This window comes from Mustela erminea, chromosome 2 (genome assembly GCF_009829155.1).
Source record: "Mustela erminea isolate mMusErm1 chromosome 2, mMusErm1.Pri, whole genome shotgun sequence".
Lineage (NCBI taxonomy): Eukaryota > Metazoa > Chordata > Mammalia > Carnivora > Mustelidae > Mustela > Mustela erminea.
In genome coordinates, this window is record NC_045615.1 from 164,213,557 (window position 1) to 164,233,485 (window position 19,929).

Sequence of the window (19,929 nt, forward strand, 5' to 3'; positions counted from 1 at the left end):
TGTGTCCTTCAGCAAGTTCTTCAGTGTCACTAGCCCTCAAATTCGTTATCTGTAAACGTTAGCAATAATTTTACTTATCTCAGAGCACTATTATAAAAATCAGGAAAGGATTCATGTAAAGTACTTTACACAGGGCTGAAAATATGGTAAACACTTGACAGTTCTATGGTTGCTGTTAGGTGTTATACTTTGGTGTAGGCACAAAACATTATAAACTCTAAGGGTAACACCACTCATCTTTCCTGGAGAAACCAAGAAAGTCTTTGAAAAGGAAATGACAATGTGAAGGGGTCGCTCCATAGAAGACTCAGCTTTCAAGCAGATAAGAAAGGGAAGATAGTATTCAAGAAGAACAAACACTTTGTACATGGGCACAAAGTGATGAAAAAGTTTTGCATTCAGGAGCAGTTTGCTCAAGACCTCTAGACTCCAGCCCTTAGGAAAATACCAGGAGATAAGGCTGAAGACAATGAGAATGACTTGTTGAGTCATACAGAGGAGTATGGGGTCTAATTTGAATGAAACCTGAATCCCTTGGATGCTTCTAAGTAAGATTTGACATGAACAGTTGTGTTTGTTGTCTGTTCTCTGGAAAGTAACCCTGGCAGTGTTTTGGAAAATGGAATGAAGAAGAAAAGACTTGGAGTAAGAGAAGGTCAAGGAGGGCGTCGTACGAGCTTCCAAAGGAGGAATAAGAAGGGAAGGAAAAAGATGATGGAAAGATCCCAGGGGCACCTCAAAATGGCATTTACAGAATTTGATAGCTAGTTGGATGTGGGACGTAAAGGCACAAGAGAAATCCAGGATGACACTGACATCTCTAGCTTGGAATGGTAAAGCCATCGCCTGGAGTGTGAGTACAGGAGAAGACGGCTCAGGATGGGAGAGAACACGTGTAAAGGAGAATGCGTGTCCTTACGTTAAGACGTGGTCTATGGGACAACAAAGTGGAAAAGGCCTCGAGTTCGTCAACAACACAGATCTGGGGTTCAGAAGAGATTTTATTACTTGAGACTCAGATTTGAGAGTAATTTTCTTTAAAAAAGACTCCATCTTAAAAGGCAAGACGACCCAGAGATTGTTGATTATGTACATGGAAAATATCTATGCGAAATATTATAGAAGAATGTCTGCAGGTTAAATAAGTTCTGTTGAAATAGTACAGCTATATGGACTTAGGTTGGTTGAATAATAATCCTACCTCCCCATCAAAAAGTTAAACAAAAGAAGTGGATGAGTTGACCAGAGCTGTCTACAGACAAGGACCTATTCTGGCTCCCTGCTCTCATAACTCCATCCGTATGCATTCTGTCCTTTCCCCTTCCCTGATATTATTTAGCATGGTGTGTCACCCCATCTATCTAAGGTTAATGCTGTGCTTTGGCATCTCCTTGCCTTTCTATGGCTTTCCTTCAAGCATTTAAACACACTTGTCCAAACCTACCCCAATTAAGAGACCCCCCTCAACCCAATAGCCCCCCAACTACTCATCTCTTCCCTTCCTTTCGCAACACATTCCTTTAAAGGCTAGCCTACTGCTTCTATTTCCTTCCTCACTCAATCTTAAATCCATGGTAGCCTGGCCTATGCACCCATCACCTGGATCTTACCAAAACTGACGGTGGTCTACGACACCGGTAAACCCAGTGGATGCTCTAGAGTCCTCATTTGCTAACTTCCCAGCAAAAGTTCTGATGCAAGTGACTACCTCATTTTTAATGACTTACTTTTATTGATTTGATTTCTGTCATACTACATCATTCTGATTTCTTCCAACATCTATGGCCCTATCTTCTCTCTTCCCTTCACAGGAAACAGTCTTTTCCCAGACCATATATACCACATTCTTATAAACACTCTTCATTTTCTCTCCCCACATTCCCTGGGCAATCTTGTCCATTCACACTCTGTCAACCATTCTCTATATGGGTATTTATTCTATACTCATATTTCTATCCTAGTATGCTATCCTGAATTATAAATCAACATGCCCAGATACCTGGTGGTCGTCTTTGCTGAGAGAACTTACCTCCACCACAACCTGATATGTATCAATCTGAACTCATCAACTTCCTCTCTGACCCTATTACCTAAGAAAACGGCACTGCTACTCTGCCAGTTGCCTATGCCAGAGATCAAGGAATCATCCTTAGCTACTTCCTCTACCATATATCCAAATTATTATCACATCCTGTTGATCTTATCACTCAAATCTCTCCTGATCTTCAATGCCATTATCCTAATCCTGGCCACTACCATCTCTTGACTATACCCTTATAACTAGACTTCGTGTCTGATATCTTGCTTCTTCTGTTCTTCAGCATCCAAATGATTTTAAAATAAAAATTATATCAAGTCACATACCCCTACCCTCCCAAGTGAAAATTTCTTGTTCTCCTTACAATAAATCCAAATTCTGGTTTTATAAGTCCTTCCATGATCAGAATTTTATTTTACTTATTTATTTTTTTGTCACACTGTTTGTCATTCTCTATCTCAAGTTGCAATTTTCAGACATTCTGAACATTTCATAGTTCTCCGCCTCTCCAGATTTTCACACTTGGTGCTTCTCTGCCTCCACCTTGTCGTCGTGTGTCTAAATCCCATGCGTTCTTCAGACATCTGAGTGAAGGCCACTTCTTCAGGAAGGTCTTCTCTGACCCCTAGATTACGTTAGGTTTCCTTCATGTAAGATCTCGTAACCTCCCAACTTAAGAAAAGAATCACATTATCCCTTCACAATTCTACATGTCCGGTGACTACCCATACGTTCAATGAGGGAAAGGTCACATGTGACCTGGTCCCCACGGTCTTTCCGTTCATGTCACAGAGCAGGTGCTCTGTGAGCACTTGGTAACATGCTGGATGGATCCAACTGAGTCACAGAGACTGACTTGCTACTCTGTCTTGTGCATGACAAGAGCTGAGAGAGGTAGTGAATACGTTGGATAACAGAACTGGTTTTATAAATAATCTCAATTGATCAAAATTCTAAAAATAAATAAAATAAATACAATGGCCTATATTTATACTCAAAGATCACTTACACAAATATAAAAGAAAGCTGTGTTGTAAGAGCAAGTCATGTGAAAATGCCTTAAGAGCATGTGCGAGGACTTCAGACTTCGCATGGGCCACAGAGGGACATGGTGACGCGCAGAAAGTGACACCGTCTCACGCTGTGTTAGCGGAGTACCAGCATTACACCGAGGGACGCCTACAGCTCCTCTAGCATCGCTGCCCGTGTCTGATGTGGTACCTGTCATACACCAAGCATGTACAAAGCTCCTGCACGAAAAGTGAAAAGACTCAAAGCTTTTGCCAAACGGAGCACATCTGAAGAAGGACACATAATCTTTGATCTCGGTAATGAAGAGTATGCAAAAGAAAAAGTATAACCTGGTCTAGAAGCGATAATAATACTTGATACATCATTGATTATGTATTGAGGACTGTTCTAAGCACTTTAGATGTACCAACACATCTACCATATGAAGTAAGTACAATTATTATCTCCGTTCTACAGGGACAAAAGTGAGGCACAGGTAGCTTATGTGACCACAGATGTGCCAGAGCCAAGTTCAGAAACCAAATAGCCAGCAGCCAGCAGCCCACACTTCTGGAAATCATTTAGAACAATATTCTACTAGGAAGAAGGAAGGAAAAGCATTAGCCCAGGGGTGAGCCGGGGAGAAGAGTCAGGAGAAAACATATTAATTGGCTTCATACTTTAAACGTCAGGCAGAAATCAAAAGGAAACAGATCCTGGCTCAGTAAAATGAAGAACTTTGTCATGCTCTGATTTGTGTCACCAGTGAGCAGTCAGGGTCATTGGGTCCCTGTCAGCAGAGTCTCCAGGTGGAGATGGGACGTCTACACATGATATCAAGGGCAGCCTCACTCCGGGGAAAAAGTGAGACTACAGGACCCCTGAGGTCCCTTCACAGGATCTGAAATGTTAAGAATACGACATGGACCTCAATCCCAGACCGAGACGAACACAGCAGAACCCAATCAAGACGCAGATTTAATAGGCAGTAAGAAACCACCGAGATAACGAAATGAATGTCACCCGGAATAGTGGGCCCTCACATCGCCTTTAAAGATGACTATCCCAGGGGCGCCTGGGTGGCTCAGTGGGTTCAACTGCTGCCTTCGGCTCAGGTCATGATCTCAGGGTCCTGGGATCGAGTCCCGCATCGGGCTCTCTGCTCAGCAGGGGGCCTGCTTCCCTTCCTCTCTCTCTGCCTGCCTCTCTGCCTGCTTGTGATCTCTGTCAAATAAATAAATAAAATCTTAAAAAAAAAAAAAAGATGACTATCCCAGCTCTAATCCCATATCCAGCAATTTCAGAAACAGAAGCAGCACAGCCAAACAATGCCACGCTCTCCGGCCCTAAGAAATGCCAAGTTACTAATAGATGAGGCACAGCGCAACTCTTTGCACACCTGGTTCTCCATATCAATAGATAGTGTCAAATTTATTTGAGTTGTTCACACTGTGAAATCGCTTTTTTCCCCTCGAGAAGGAGAAGACCTCGTTAAACCTGAGATTAAAGAGGCGGATAGAAGTGCCCCCTGGACTGCGAATCAGCCACATCTACAGCAGGCCGTCTCCAGCCAAGGCCCATCACAGGGACTCCTCCATCAGACGCCAGCGAGGCTAATCCTTTTGCAAAGCATGACAGCTTCTCAGACTTGACTGTGGTGAATCCAAACCAGATTTTTATGCTATATGATCAGCTTTCAAAATACAAAATCATTTTTATATTGTGTTGAGCTTAGGGTTATTGCATTTAAATTTGGAAATAAGGACACAGATGCCTGCCATGCAGCTTCTCCCGGACTCCCCTGATGCTCATCGCGCAGAATAAAATGTCCGATAATAGTGAGATAGAAATAAATATATGCAACCAGAGCTGCTTGATAACAAAATGCTGTCAAACGATAACAGAGTTTTCCACGTCCTTAAAGAGAACCATTCAAATTTCCATCTCCAAAGAAAGCCACAACATGTCACCGGAACATCCTCACTGACCCCACAGCCTTTCAGTGGAATGTCATCAACTCTGAAGCCACTTAGTACTGTGACAGCAAGCTGGAAATTTTGGAGGCTGACTTACCTTTCTGCAGTCAGATAAGGACTTCTCGCTGGCCGATGTGCTGAAAATGGTGGTCTATGAAACAAGAAGGGGGTGACACATTAGAATCATCAAAGTGTAATGACTCTGCCCTGTTCATTTTTTTTAAGATTTTATTTATTTAGTTATTTAACAGACAGAGATCACAAGCAGGCAGAGAGACAGAGAGAGAGGAGGAAGCAGGCTCCCTGCTGAGCAGAGTCCCATGTGGGACTCGATCCCAGGACCCTGGGATCATGACCTGAGCCAAAGGCAGAGGCTTTAACACACTGAGCCACCCAGGAATCCCTGCCCTGTTCATTTCTAATCTATGGTGGGCACCACTTCTTGTGACCCCAGTGATTTCCCTGGATTTTAAAAACATACCCGCCCTTCGTTGTGGTGACTTCCAAGCACCCTTCCACCAAGCTGGAACATTCAGTATGGGCCCACAACGACAGAGTAAGGACTCATTTATCCTTGTTTCACAAACAGGGTGCCTGCAGCATAATTCAGTTAATTGTCAAAAGTCACATACCTTGGAAAGAGGTGAGTAATCAACACCCAGAAGTCTGACCCTGGAACCCAACTTCTCAACCACACACGGTGCTCTATCTCTTGAAGAGATACGTACAAAATGTCAAATGCCAAATCATTCTAATGAAACCTAATATGAGCCTGAGCAATGAAGGGCAGCCTCTCCCCATGTAAGAGATTTATGACCCTGAACAGCGGCACCGGATCTTGTCATCTGATATTTATTTTCTTTAGCACACTTGCTCTCCACCCGATTTACTTTTCATATATATTTTTGTTTATTTTCATGGCCTCATGAACCACTCAAAAGGCATGTTAGCATGCAAGGCCAGTTGGGATTTATATCAAGTTTGCTCCCTTTGGACCACCCTATGAAGAGTTCGATGAATCTGTGGTCAACCACATAAATGATACTGAAATTTTTTTCAGTAAACAGGTCTACTTTTTCTTTAATTACAAAATACATATTCTTAATGAGTCAACCTTCTTCCTAACTATCTTGTTGAGGTGATCGGTAATAAAAATTTGTGTTCATCAGGATGCCTGGGTGGCTCAGCCTGTGGAGCTTCTAACTCTTGATGTGGGCTCAGGTCACGATCTCAGGGTCTTGAGATGGAGCCCGTACTGGGCTCTGTGCTAGGCATGGAGCCTGCTTAAGATTCGCTCTCTCCCTCTCCCCCTTCCCTTCCACTGGCACACACGTGTGTGTTCTCTCTCTCTCAAAAACAAAAACAAAAACAAAAAACTGTGTTCGTCCTTCTGCATTTTCTCTGTGTTTATCCGAATGTATTTACGCCACAAGTAATGACAGGACTTACTCTCTGTATCACACTGCATATGCACACACAGAAACCTCCTTCTTTCTTGACATCATATCATCCTATTTAAGAATGCAGTATGGGCACCTTTCCCGGTCAGGTCACATACATTGGCTCATTCGTCTCAACAGCCGCATGGCATTCCATAATAGAGGTATTCTGTATCTCTATGTATGGCTTCCGTTATGGACAGACATTTGGTACTTTCCATGTTTTGGCTCTTTTGTTATTGCTTTTTGTTGGTTTCCTTTGTTTGCCATTACAAACTAAATTGCAGTAAATATTCATATATATTTATATTTGTAATACACACAGACACACACACATATATATAATGTATGTGTGTACATACACATATACGTATTTATACCAACAAATTTATTTTGGTTGAATAGTGTCAAAAAGCAAAAGAAAGGTAAGATAGATAAAGACGTCGGTAAGGCTTGAAGATATAATATACATAAATTTTCTCACATTCTCTCCTTGCATAACATAAAACTATCTACCACCTCACCTACGATTTTACTTTGTTTTGGGGCAAGCACTAGAGATAGTTAAAACTCTGAGCCAGCATAAATTCTGATTCAAAGTAATACGCAGCATTAAAGGACAGAAAACACAGATGTGGATAAACATACAAAAAAGCATATTTAGTGAAAAAAATAAATTCAAGGTTTAGATTGGTGTAATCTTGAAATACGGTTTGCTGGCCGTTTTGTGTTATTTTGTTTGTGAGGGAAGGTGTAAAAGTTATCTAGAAAGTCTGAATTAAAAGCAGGAAAGGGATGTGGAGTGTGGGAGGCCCCGTGGGTGGACGGGAGCCTGCGTCAGCCGCGGGGGCTCTGCTTCTCCTCCTGCCCGCGCCCTCCCCGCCGTGTGCACCTGCGCTCGCTCGCGTCCCCCTCGTGTGAATAAACGAAAGCTCTATTTGAAAAGTGGAAAAGGGAAAGAAGGGAGGAGCTTTAAGTGGTAGAAAAGAGAGCAAAAGTCAAAAAAGCAGCTCACAAAACAGACGCACCGGAATCATCCGGAAAAAGGGAAAATGACTCTCCGGAAAGAAACAGCCGTCTTTGCTCGAGGAGGATGAGGGCCCGTGACTCATTCTTCTCACCAGGACGAAACCCGCTGACCTACGTTCAACCCGCACAGGCAGCAGCCCGTGTGGGCCGGGACAGACAGACCCTGGACGTTCTCCTCGGCCGGTCCTCGGCCGCTGCGGCTGCATCTCAGGCTCTCTTGTGTCCGCACTGCTTGTGAGTAGCAGGACAGACTCCGGTTCCGTTCGAGGACAGACTCCGGATCCGTTTGAGGACAGACTCCGGTTCCGTTCGAGGACAGACTCCGGATCCGTTCGAGGACAGACTCCGGTTCCGTTCGAGGACAGACGCCGGTTCCGTTCGAGGACAGACTCCGGTTCCGTTGGAGGACAGACTCCGGTTCCGTTGGAGGACAGACTCGGGTTCCGTTCGAGGACAGACTCCGGTTCCGTTCGAGGACAGACTCCGGTTCCGTTCGAGGACAGACTCCGGATCCGTTCGAGGACAGACTCCGGTTCCGTTCGAGGACAGACTCCGGATCCGTTCGAGGACAGACTCCGGATCCGTTCGAGGACAGACTCCGGTTCCGTTCGAGGACAGACTCCGGTTCCGTTCGAGGACAGACTCCGGATCCGTTCGAGGACAGACTCCGGATCCGTTCGAGGACAGACTCCGGATCCGTTCGAGGACAGACTCCGGTTCCGTTCGAGGACAGACTCCGGTTCCGTTCGAGGACAGACTCGGGTTCCGTTCGAGGACAGACTCCGGTTCCGTTCGAGGACAGACTCCGGATCCGTTCGAGGACAGACTCCGGATCCGTTGGAAGGACAGACTCGGGATCCGTTCGAGGACAGACTCCGGATCCGTTCGAGGACAGACTCGGGATCCGTTCGAGGACAGACTCCAGATCCGTTCGAGGACAGACTCGGGTTCCGTTCGAGGACAGACTCCGGTTCCGTTCGAGGACAGACTCGGGTTCCGTTCGAGGACAGACTCGGGATCCGTTCGAGGACAGACTCCGGATCCGTTCGAGGACAGACTCCGGTTCCGTTCGAGGACAGACTCCGGATCCGTTCGAGGACAGACTCCGGATCCGTTCGAGGACAGACTCCGGTTCCGTTCGAGGACAGACTCCGGATCCGTTCGAGGACAGACTCCGGTTCCGTTCGAGGACAGACTCCGGATCCGTTCGAGGACAGACTCCGGATCCGTTCGAGGACAGACTCCGGATCCGTTCGAGGACAGACTCCGGATCCGTTCGAGGACAGACTCCGGTTCCGTTCGAGGACAGACTCCGGATCCGTTCGAGGACAGACTCCAGTTCCGTTCGAGGACAGACTCCGGATCCGTTCGAGGACCGACTCCGGATCCGTTCGAGGACAGACTCCGGATCCGTTCGAGGACAGACTCCGGTTCCGTTCGAGGACAGACTCCGGATCCGTTGGAAGGACAGACTCGGGATCCGTTCGAGGACAGACTCCAGATCCGTTCGAGGACAGACTCCGGTTCCGTTCGAGGACAGACTCGGGTTCCGTTCGAGGACAGACTACTGTTCCGTTCGAGGACAGACTCCGGTTCCGTTCGAGGACAGACTCGGGATCCGTTCGAGGACAGACTCGGGATCCGTTCGAGGACAGACTCCGGTTCCGTTCGAGGACAGACTCCGGATCCGTTCGAGGACAGACTCCGGATCCGTTCGAGGACAGACTCCGGTTCCGTTCGAGGACAGACTCCGGTTCCGTTCGAGGACAGACTCCGGATCCGTTCGAGGAAAGACTCCGGTTCCGTTCGAGGACAGACTCCGGATCCGTTCGAGGACAGACTCCGGTTCCGTTCGAGGACAGACTCCGGATCCGTTCGAGGACAGACTCGGGTTCCGTTCGAGGACAGACTCCGGTTCCGTTCGAGGACAGACTCCGGATCCGTTCGAGGACAGACTCCGGATCCGTTGGAAGGACAGACTCGGGATCCGTTCGAGGACAGACTCCGGATCCGTTCGAGGACAGACTCGGGATCCGTTCGAGGACAGACTCGGGTTCCGTTCGAGGACAGACTCCGGTTCCGTTCGAGGACAGACTCCGGATCCGTTCGAGGACAGACTCGGGATCCGTTCGAGGACAGACTCCGGATCCGTTCGAGGACAGACTCCGGTTCCGTTCGAGGACAGACTCCGGATCCGTTCGAGGACAGACTCCTGTTCCGTTCGAGGACAGACTCCGGATCCGTTCGAGGACAGACTCCGGATCCGTTCGAGGACAGACTCCGGATCCGTTCGAGGACAGACTCCGGTTCCGTTCGAGGACAGACTCCGGATCCGTTGGAAGGACAGACTCGGGATCCGTTCGAGGACAGACTCCAGATCCGTTCGAGGACAGACTCCGGTTCCGTTCGAGGACAGACTCGGGTTCCGTTCGAGGACAGACTACTGTTCCGTTCGAGGACAGACTCCGGTTCCGTTCGAGGACAGACTCGGGATCCGTTCGAGGACAGACTCCGGTTCCGTTCGAGGACAGACTCCGGTTCCGTTCGAGGACAGACTCCGGATCCGTTCGAGGACAGACTCCGGATCCGTTCGAGGACAGACTCCGGTTCCGTTCGAGGACAGACTCCGGTTCCGTTCGAGGACAGACTCCGGATCCGTTCGAGGAAAGACTCCGGTTCCGTTCGAAGACAGACTCCGGATCCGTTCGAGGACAGACTCCGGTTCCGTTCGAGGACAGACTCCGGATCCGTTCGAGGACAGACTCGGGTTCCGTTCGAGGACAGACTCCGGTTCCGTTCGAGGACAGACTCCGGATCCGTTCGAGGACAGACTCCGGATCCGTTGGAAGGACAGACTCGGGATCCGTTCGAGGACAGACTCCGGATCCGTTCGAGGACAGACTCGGGATCCGTTCGAGGACAGACTCGGGTTCCGTTCGAGGACAGACTCCGGTTCCGTTCGAGGACAGACTCCGGATCCGTTCGAGGACAGACTCGGGATCCGTTCGAGGACAGACTCCGGATCCGTTCGAGGACAGACTCGGGTTCCGTTCGAGGACAGACTCCGGTTCCGTTCGAGGACAGACTCGGGTTCCGTTCGAGGACAGACTCCGGATCCGTTCGAGGACAGACTCCGGATCCGTTCGAGGACAGACTCGGGTTCCGTTCGAGGACAGACTCCGGATCCGTTCGAGGACAGACTCCGGTTCCGTTCGAGGACAGACTCCGGATCCGTTCGAGGACAGACTCCGGATCCGTTCGAGGACAGACTCCTGATCCGTTCGAGGACAGACTCCGGATCCGTTCGAGGACAGACTCCGGTTCCGTTCGAGGACAGACTCCGGATCCGTTCGAGGACAGACTCCAGTTCCGTTCGAGGACAGACTCCGGATCCGTTCGAGGACCGACTCCGGATCCGTTCGAGGACAGACTCCGGATCCGGTCGAGGACAGACTCCGGTTCCGTTCGAGGACAGACTCCGGATCCGTTGGAAGGACAGACTCGGGATCCGTTCGAGGACAGACTCCAGATCCGTTCGAGGACAGACTCCGGTTCCGTTCGAGGACAGACTCGGGTTCCGTTCGAGGACAGACTACTGTTCCGTTCGAGGACAGACTCCGGTTCCGTTCGAGGACAGACTCGGGATCCGTTCGAGGACAGACTCCGGATCCGTTCGAGGACAGACTCGGGTTCCGTTCGAGGACAGACTCCGGTTCCCTTCGAGGACAGACTCCGGTTCCGTTCGAGGACAGACTCCGGATCCGTTCGAGGACAGACTCCGGATCCGTTCGAGGACAGACTCCGGATCCGTTCGAGGACAGACTCGGGTTCCGTTCGAGGACAGACTCGGGTTCCGTTCGAGGACAGACTCCGGATCCCTTCGAGGACAGACTCCGGATCCCTTCGAGGACAGACTCCGGTTCCCTTCGAGGACAGACTCCGGTTCCGTTCGAGGACAGACTCCGGTTCCGTTCGAGGACAGACTCCGGATCCCTTCGAGGACAGACTCCGGATCCGTTCGAGGACAGACTCCGGTTCCGTTCGAGGACAGACTCCGGTTCCGTTCGAGGACAGACTCCGGTTCCGTTCGAGGACAGACTCCGGTTCCGTTCGAGGACAGACTCCGGTTCCGTTCGAGGACAGACTCCGGATCCGTTCGAGGACAGACTCGGGTTCCGTTCGAGGACAGACTCGGGTTCCGTTCGAGGACAGACTCGGGTTCCGTTCGAGGACAGACTCCGGATCCGTTCGAGGACAGACTCCGGATCCCTTCGAGGACAGACTCCGGTTCCCTTCGAGGACAGACTCCGGTTCCGTTCGAGGACAGACTCCGGTTCCGTTCGAGGACAGACTCCGGATCCCTTCGAGGACAGACTCCGGATCCGTTCGAGGACAGACTCCGGTTCCGTTCGAGGACAGACTCCGGTTCCGTTCGAGGACAGACTCCGGTTCCGTTCGAGGATAGACTCCGGTTCCGTTCGAGGACAGACTCCGGTTCCGTTCGAGGACAGACTCCGGATCCGTTCGAGGACAGACTCCGGTTCCGTTCGAGGACAGACTCCGGATCCGTTCGAGGACAGACTCCGGATCCGTTCGAGGACAGACTCCGGTTCCGTTCGAGGACAGACTCCGGATCCGTTCGAGGACAGACTCCAGTTCCGTTCGAGGACAGACTCCGGATCCGTTCGAGGACAGACTCCGGATCCGTTCGAGGACAGACTCCGGTTCCGTTCGAGGACAGACTCCGGTTCCGTTCGAGGACAGACTCCGGATCCGTTCGAGGAAAGACTCCGGTTCCGTTCGAAGACAGACTCCGGATCCGTTCGAGGACAGACTCCGGTTCCGTTCGAGGACAGACTCCGGATCCGTTCGAGGACAGACTCGGGTTCCGTTCGAGGACAGACTCCGGTTCCGTTCGAGGACAGACTCCGGATCCGTTCGAGGACAGACTCCGGATCCGTTGGAAGGACAGACTCGGGATCCGTTCGAGGACAGACTCCGGATCCGTTCGAGGACAGACTCGGGATCCGTTCGAGGACAGACTCGGGTTCCGTTCGAGGACAGACTCCGGTTCCGTTCGAGGACAGACTCCGGATCCGTTCGAGGACAGACTCGGGATCCGTTCGAGGACAGACTCCGGATCCGTTCGAGGACAGACTCGGGTTCCGTTCGAGGACAGACTCCGGTTCCGTTCGAGGACAGACTCGGGTTCCGTTCGAGGACAGACTCGGGATCCGTTCGAGGACAGACTCCGGATCCGTTCGAGGACAGACTCCGGTTCCGTTCGAGGACAGACTCCGGATCCGTTCGAGGACAGACTCCGGTTCCGTTCGAGGACAGACTCCGGATCCGTTCGAGGACAGACTCCGGATCCGTTCGAGGACAGACTCCAGATCCGTTCGAGGACAGACTCCGGATCCGTTCGAGGACAGACTCCGGTTCCGTTCGAGGACAGACTCCGGATCCGTTCGAGGACAGACTCCAGTTCCGTTCGAGGACAGACTCCGGATCCGTTCGAGGACCGACTCCGGATCCGTTCGAGGACAGACTCCGGATCCGTTCGAGGACAGACTCCGGTTCCGTTCGAGGACAGACTCCGGATCCGTTGGAAGGACAGACTCGGGATCCGTTCGAGGACAGACTCCAGATCCGTTCGAGGACAGACTCCGGTTCCGTTCGAGGACAGACTCGGGTTCCGTTCGAGGACAGACTACTGTTCCGTTCGAGGACAGACTCCGGTTCCGTTCGAGGACAGACTCGGGATCCGTTCGAGGACAGACTCCGGATCCGTTCGAGGACAGACTCGGGTTCCGTTCGAGGACAGACTCCGGTTCCCTTCGAGGACAGACTCCGGTTCCGTTCGAGGACAGACTCCGGATCCGTTCGAGGACAGACTCCGGATCCGTTCGAGGACAGACTCCGGATCCGTTCGAGGACAGACTCGGGTTCCGTTCGAGGACAGACTCGGGTTCCGTTCGAGGACAGACTCCGGATCCCTTCGAGGACAGACTCCGGATCCCTTCGAGGACAGACTCCGGTTCCCTTCGAGGACAGACTCCGGTTCCGTTCGAGGACAGACTCCGGTTCCGTTCGAGGACAGACTCCGGATCCCTTCGAGGACAGACTCCGGATCCCTTCGAGGACAGACTCCGGTTCCGTTCGAGGACAGACTCCGGTTCCGTTCGAGGACAGACTCCGGTTCCGTTCGAGGATAGACTCCGGTTCCGTTCGAGGACAGACTCCGGTTCCGTTCGAGGACAGACTCCGGATCCGTTCGAGGACAGACTCGGGTTCCGTTCGAGGACAGACTCGGGTTCCGTTCGAGGACAGACTCGGGTTCCGTTCGAGGACAGACTCCGGATCCCTTCGAGGACAGACTCCGGATCCCTTCGAGGACAGACTCCGGTTCCCTTCGAGGACAGACTCCGGTTCCGTTCGAGGACAGACTCCGGTTCCGTTCGAGGACAGACTCCGGATCCCTTCGAGGACAGACTCCGGATCCGTTCGAGGACAGACTCCGGTTCCGTTCGAGGACAGACTCCGGTTCCGTTCGAGGACAGACTCCGGTTCCGTTCGAGGATAGACTCCGGTTCCGTTCGAGGACAGACTCCGGTTCCGTTCGAGGACAGACTCCGGATCCGTTCGAGGACAGACTCCGGTTCCGTTCGAGGACAGACTCCGGATCCGTTCGAGGACAGACTCCGGATCCGTTCGAGGACAGACTCCGGTTCCGTTCGAGGACAGACTCCGGATCCGTTCGAGGACAGACTCCAGTTCCGTTCGAGGACAGACTCCGGATCCGTTCGAGGACCGACTCCGGATCCGTTCGAGGACAGACTCCGGATCCGTTCGAGGACAGACTCCGGTTCCGTTCGAGGACAGACTCCGGATCCGTTGGAAGGACAGACTCGGGATCCGTTCGAGGACAGACTCCAGATCCGTTCGAGGACAGACTCCGGTTCCGTTCGAGGACAGACTCGGGTTCCGTTCGAGGACAGACTACTGTTCCGTTCGAGGACAGACTCCGGTTCCGTTCGAGGACAGACTCGGGATCCGTTCGAGGACAGACTCCGGATCCGTTCGAGGACAGACTCCGGTTCCGTTCGAGGACAGACTCCGGATCCGTTCGAGGACAGACTCCGGATCCGTTCGAGGACAGACTCCGGTTCCGTTCGAGGACAGACTCCGGTTCCGTTCGAGGACAGACTCCGGATCCGTTCGAGGACAGACTCCGGTTCCGTTCGAGGACAGACTCCGGATCCGTTCGAGGACAGACTCCGGTTCCGTTCGAGGACAGACTCCGGATCCGTTCGAGGACAGACTCGGGTTCCGTTCGAGGACAGACTCCGGTTCCGTTCGAGGACAGACTCCGGATCCGTTCGAGGACAGACTCCGGATCCGTTGGAAGGACAGACTCGGGATCCGTTCGAGGACAGACTCCGGATCCGTTCGAGGACAGACTCGGGATCCGTTCGAGGACAGACTCGGGTTCCGTTCGAGGACAGACTCCGGTTCCGTTCGAGGACAGACTCCGGATCCGTTCGAGGACAGACTCGGGATCCGTTCGAGGACAGACTCCGGATCCGTTCGAGGACAGACTCCGGTTCCGTTCGAGGACAGACTCCGGATCCGTTCGAGGACAGACTCCAGTTCCGTTCGAGGACAGACTCCGGATCCGTTCGAGGACCGACTCCGGATCCGTTCGAGGACAGACTCCGGATCCGTTCGAGGACAGACTCCGGTTCCGTTCGAGGACAGACTCCGGATCCGTTGGAAGGACAGACTCGGGATCCGTTCGAGGACAGACTCCAGATCCGTTCGAGGACAGACTCCGGTTCCGTTCGAGGACAGACTCGGGTTCCGTTCGAGGACAGACTACTGTTCCGTTCGAGGACAGACTCCGGTTCCGTTCGAGGACAGACTCGGGATCCGTTCGAGGACAGACTCCGGTTCCGTTCGAGGACAGACTCGGGTTCCGTTCGAGGACAGACTCCGGATCCGTTCGAGGACAGACTCCGGATCCGTTCGAGGACAGACTCCGGTTCCGTTCGAGGACAGACTCCGGTTCCGTTCGAGGACAGACTCCGGATCCGTTCGAGGAAAGACTCCGGTTCCGTTCGAAGACAGACTCCGGATCCGTTCGAGGACAGACTCCGGTTCCGTTCGAGGACAGACTCCGGATCCGTTCGAGGACAGACTCGGGTTCCGTTCGAGGACAGACTCCGGTTCCGTTCGAGGACAGACTCCGGATCCGTTCGAGGACAGACTCCGGATCCGTTGGAAGGACAGACTCGGGATCCGTTCGAGGACAGACTCCGGATCCGTTCGAGGACAGACTCGGGATCCGTTCGAGGACAGACTCGGGTTCCGTTCGAGGACAGACTCCGGTTCCGTTCGAGGACAGACTCCGGATCCGTTCGAGGACAGACTCGGGATCCGTTCGAGGACAGACTCCGGATCCGTTCGAGGACAGACTCGGGTTCCGTTCGAGGACAGACTCCGGTTCCGTTCGAGGACAGACTCGGGTTCCGTTCGAGGACAGACTCGGGATCCGTTCGAGGACAGACTCCGGATCCGTTCGAGGACAGACTCCGGTTCCGTTCGAGGACAGACTCCGGATCCGTTCGAGGACAGACTCCGGTTCCGTTCGAGGACAGACTCCGGATCCGTTCGAGGACAGACTCCGGATCCGTTCGAGGACAGACTCCAGATCCGTTCGAGGACAGACTCCGGATCCGTTCGAGGACAGACTCCGGTTCCGTTCGAGGACAGACTCCGGATCCGTTCGAGGACAGACTCCAGTTCCGTTCGAGGACAGACTCCGGATCCGTTCGAGGACCGACTCCGGATCCGTTCGAGGACAGACTCCGGATCCGTTCGAGGACAGACTCCGGTTCCGTTCGAGGACAGACTCCGGATCCGTTGGAAGGACAGACTCGGGATCCGTTCGAGGACAGACTCCAGATCCGTTCGAGGACAGACTCCGGTTCCGTTCGAGGACAGACTCGGGTTCCGTTCGAGGACAGACTACTGTTCCGTTCGAGGACAGACTCCGGTTCCGTTCGAGGACAGACTCGGGATCCGTTCGAGGACAGACTCCGGATCCGTTCGAGGACAGACTCGGGTTCCGTTCGAGGACAGACTCCGGTTCCCTTCGAGGACAGACTCCGGTTCCGTTCGAGGACAGACTCCGGATCCGTTCGAGGACAGACTCCGGATCCGTTCGAGGACAGACTCCGGATCCGTTCGAGGACAGACTCGGGTTCCGTTCGAGGACAGACTCGGGTTCCGTTCGAGGACAGACTCGGGTTCCGTTCGAGGACAGACTCGGGTTCCGTTCGAGGACAGACTCCGGATCCCTTCGAGGACAGACTCCGGATCCCTTCGAGGACAGACTCCGGTTCCCTTCGAGGACAGACTCCGGTTCCGTTCGAGGACAGACTCCGGTTCCGTTCGAGGACAGACTCCGGATCCCTTCGAGGACAGACTCCGGATCCGTTCGAGGACAGACTCCGGTTCCGTTCGAGGACAGACTCCGGTTCCGTTCGAGGACAGACTCCGGTTCCGTTCGAGGATAGACTCCGGTTCCGTTCGAGGACAGACTCCGGTTCCGTTCGAGGACAGACTCCGGATCCGTTCGAGGACAGACTCGGGTTCCGTTCGAGGACAGACTCGGGTTCCGTTCGAGGACAGACTCGGGTTCCGTTCGAGGACAGACTCCGGATCCCTTCGAGGACAGACTCCGGATCCCTTCGAGGACAGACTCCGGTTCCCTTCGAGGACAGACTCCGGTTCCGTTCGAGGACAGACTCCGGTTCCGTTCGAGGACAGACTCCGGATCCCTTCGAGGACAGACTCCGGATCCGTTCGAGGACAGACTCCGGTTCCGTTCGAGGACAGACTCCGGTTCCGTTCGAGGACAGACTCCGGTTCCGTTCGAGGATAGACTCCGGTTCCGTTCGAGGACAGACTCCGGTTCCGTTCGAGGACAGACTCCGGATCCGTTCGAGGACAGACTCCGGTTCCGTTCGAGGACAGACTCCGGTTCCGTTCGAGGACAGACTCCGGATCCGTTCGAGGACAGACTCCGGTTCCGTTCGAGGACAGAGCCAGCAACGAGGGAGAAAAGCCGGACGAGCACAGGCTCTCGGAGGCCTCTGCGCCCCTGGACCGCAGCCTTCCCGCAGACGCCCTCGGCCCGTCTCCGCGGCGCGTCCGTGAGCGCCCAACACCGCGGCCTCGCTGCCCACGCTCAGATTCCTCCTCTGAGAAGGTTCAGACGCCACAAGACTGGCCGTTGCCGCAGCCCCATTACCGGGCCCGGGGCCGTCCGTGAAAACAGGCGCCGGGAACGTCGCAGAGGACGTCGCCGTCCTTGTCGCGGAGCGCGGCTCCGGGAGCGCAGCCTCGCGGGCAAGACCGTCACGGAGGGGAGCGGAGCGACAGAGGAGCATGACAGACACGACACGTCCAGAGGGGCGCAAACACCGTTTCTCCTCCGGCGGCGTCTCCTGTCTATTATCTGCTTGGTTTGGCGATCGATTTTCCGAAGTCAGTTCTACGAACGCTTTGGACTGGTTAATTCTTTGCTGTGGGTGGGGTGAGCTGTGCTGTGCAGCACTGCCAGCCTCGACCCCCCAGACTTCAGTAGCACACGCCACCCCTTGACCTCAGTCATCGACCAAAAATGCCTCCAGATATTTCCAGGTGTCCCCGGAGGGCAAATTCACCCCCAGGTGAGAAGCACGGGTCTAAACTCAAGAAGCGCTAGTCACGGAGACGATCCTGATTCCCTGACCAGGGTCACTCAATTTTTTCCAGGAAACGGCAGTTGAAAAATCTGGAGAGGACACAAATTCTAGCTCCTGCAGATTCAGCGCGGGGCAGCTTCAGAAGCTCTGCTTGCATTCTTAAGTGAGTTTAAGATACTCCACTAGGGACAGTCAGTCAAAGAACAGGTCTGAGGATTCAGATACTAGTGTTCTAGCCCCAGCGGAAATGATCTTTGAGATGAAACGATACCATTCAACCTTCAAGAATCGTGTCAGGTGACCTGAGAAACGTGTTTGGAGGAGAAATGAGAGTCAGAGTTGGGTGAAATTGGCTTCACTAAAAAAACTAGTACAAGTAGCTCCAAATGTTGTATTTGTAGGAAGGAACCACTTGAGCTAAAGTCCAAATATGCGGTGAAATCTCATACCCAGAGTGAGTATGAAAGCAGCGCGGCCCAGGTCAAGGAGAGTCTGATCCTTAATTTGGCCATTTTCTAAGGGGATTTTACTTACACGCTCCGTTGGTCTCGTTCCGTTGCCTTCCAAAGAGTTTGACCGGCATTCCAGTTTCCTAATTACAACTATTGTAATTGCCTTTGGGTGGGCTTTCTAACCTTCCAATAACATGTTCACTATAATTACTGGAAATGAAAGGCTCAAAACAGGGTGGCTCACCCACACTGGGCCTTCTTGACTGCCGCATCGATATTGTTCTACTAAAGAGGAAACCCGTAATGAGTCTCCTCCACAAAGTCTGCGCAGGGCTGCGCTCCGCCGAGGAGGGCAAGCATGATGGTGCGAGGCCGTTTTAGAGCTCTGGCTTCTAACCCTGTCGGCAAGGTGACCCGTCTGGGGTGAGCAGCATTACACATAGAAGTTGTAGCAGTTTTCCAGATGAATCTAGAAAGGTCAGGTCCTATGGCTGTCCATTTATATACTGATACCTGAAACTCCACGTATTAGAGCCCTGCTTTTCACACCAGGCTTTGAACCATCAAAGACAAACTCTCGAGGCATGCTAGGGTATAAGAGTCCATGCCCGGGGGGGCGCAACTGAAAATGTCACGTACTATTACTGTTGATCTGTCACACCTTAGAAGGAATGAGTTTATCACATCCTTTTCTATAAGCATATTTTTAACTTTGGGTTTTTAAGTTTTCTAAAAATTTCAGAAACAGATTTTAATGGGTGATAAATGAGGACTTACATAAAAAAGACATTGGCCACTCACGGTGATGGGAAAAGATCTAAAAACGTAGGTCACATTAGGCTCCCTAAAAAGCAGTCCGTGAGATGGAGGTGAGCAGGCGGGGGTTTATCGGGGTTGCTCTCGGGACTCCACTTGTGGAAGGAAAGGGAAGGGTATGGGACCAAGCACAGGAAGAATTTTGGCCCTGGTGAAACTCCACAAAGGTCTCAGTCCACCACACGGGGGCCCTGAATGGGGGTAGACTTGTCCCCAGCAGGGGCGGAGCTAAGAGCTGCCGGGGAAAGAAGGCACGACCCTGGGCAAGAGGACTGTGCTCCTCCGAGGACGGTCTCCTGAGAGGGCTGACAGCTGCGGGTGGTCAGCTGCTCTCCTCACAGCAGCGACATCTGTGTGGGGGGCTGCTGTGTCCATGACACACTTTACTTTGGCACACTTTGTCAAGGGCAGACACTG

The 19,929-nt window shown here is 52.7% G+C and overlaps 1 long non-coding RNA gene across 2 annotated transcripts in view; it reads right to left on the reverse strand.

Annotated features, from left to right (window-relative positions):
* Positions 1-19,929, reverse strand: part of LOC116585274 — a 319,368-nt gene that overhangs the window by 221,267 nt on the left and 78,172 nt on the right. For both annotated transcript variants that reach the window (XR_004283533.1, XR_004283534.1), the window contains exon 2: positions 5,123-5,176. This is a non-coding gene — a long non-coding RNA (uncharacterized LOC116585274). The remainder of the gene's footprint in view (positions 1-5,122; positions 5,177-19,929) is intronic.